The sequence below is a fragment of the Ictidomys tridecemlineatus genome, chromosome 6, assembly GCF_052094955.1.
Source record: "Ictidomys tridecemlineatus isolate mIctTri1 chromosome 6, mIctTri1.hap1, whole genome shotgun sequence".
NCBI classification, from domain to species: domain Eukaryota; kingdom Metazoa; phylum Chordata; class Mammalia; order Rodentia; family Sciuridae; genus Ictidomys; species Ictidomys tridecemlineatus.
In genome coordinates, this window is record NC_135482.1 from 49211528 (window position 1) to 49213142 (window position 1615).

At 41.0% G+C, this 1615-nt stretch overlaps 1 pseudogene; it reads left to right on the forward strand.

Moving 5' to 3' along the window:
• The first annotated feature begins 368 nt into the window (after nucleotides 1–368).
• Nucleotides 369–1256, forward strand: LOC101976735 (small ribosomal subunit protein eS4, X isoform-like; annotated as a pseudogene).
• The last annotated feature ends 359 nt before the right edge of the window (nucleotides 1257–1615 follow it).

The window sequence follows — 1615 nt, forward strand, 5'->3', positions numbered from 1 at the left end:
CATATGTGAGGCACAGGGTTTGGTCCTCAGCACCACATTAAAATAAATAAAGATATTGTGTCCATCTACAACTAAAAAATTATTATAAACAAACAAGCAATCATACCTGATTGATATTCATGCTTGGGGCACAGATCTATCAAGAAAATAAGCATTTACTGCAAAAAAACAAAAAATCAGGATATGGACATGTGCTAGGTAAGGGTTGTGGAGAGACTTGTGTAGTGCCCTGTTCTGTTCTTGACCCACATGGTGATTTCACAGGTGTTCGATTTATGGACTTTTCTATATGAGTATTGTATATTATATTCACTCTCATGCACAAAAAGTGAAAAGCTATAATGATCAGATTAAGAAAGAATTCACTCTTTCCTTGCCTAGAGCAGCCATGGCTCGTGGCCCCAAGAAGCATCTGAAGCGGGTAGCAGCTCCAAAGCATTGGATGCTGGATAAATTGACTGGTGTGTTTGCTCCTTGTCCATCCACTGGTCCCCACAAGCTGAAAGAATGTCTTCCTCTCATCATTTTTCTAAGGAACAGACTTAAGTATGCCCTGACAGGAGATGAAGTAAAAAAGACTTGCATGCAGCGCTTTATCAAGATTGATGGCAAAGTCCGAACCAATATAACATACCCCACCAGTTTTATGGATGTCATCAGCATTGATAAGACTGGAGAGAATTTCTATCTGATCTATGACACCAAGGGTCGTTTTGCTGTTCATCGAATTACACCTGAGGAGGCCAAGTACAAGTTGTGAAAAGTGAGAAAGATATTTGTGGGCACAAAAGGAATCCCTCATCTGGTGACTCATGATGCAGGAACCATTCGATACCCTGATTCCCTAATCAAGGTGAATGGTACCATTCAGATTGATTTGGAGACTGGCAAGATTACTGATTTCATCAAGTTTGACACTGGTAACCTGTGTATGGTGACCGGAGGTGCTAACTTGGGAAGAATTGGTGTGATTACCAACAGAGAGAGACATCTTGGCTCTTTTGACATGGTTCATGTGAAAAACGCCAATGGCAACAGCTTTGCCGCCCGGCTCTCCAACATTTTTGTTTTTGGCAAAGGCAACAAACCATGGATTTCTCTTCCCCAAGTAAAAGGAATCCGACTCACCATTGCTGAAGAGAGAGACAAGAGGCTGGCTGCCAAACAGAGCAGTGGATGAAATAAATGGTCTCTAGGTGATATGCCTAGAGAGTAGAGGTCTTTGTACTTAATTAAAGAAAATGTAGCAGGATGAATTGAAAAAAAAAAAAGAAAGAAAGAATTCATGATTCTCCTCCATCCATCTCTTTACCTGATGCTTGAATCTCCTAACCACCTACTTTTGGACAGATTTGTATAATTATCTGTCTTCTATTTGACATCTTCTGAAGAGTAGGGGTAACTCCTGAGAGCAGTAACAACCAGGCAAACAACAGGTGACCCTCCAAGCTGTATTGTCCTATGACTATGACTGTCTATCACTTTCCTTCCACCCCCCACTGCCAGGCTGCTGCAGACCATGTTTAACCTTGGGTAATATCCATTTGTTATTGGTTTTAATTGCAGGAGACCAGACATCAGTGATCAATATCCTAGAAGGAAAAGGGATATATAA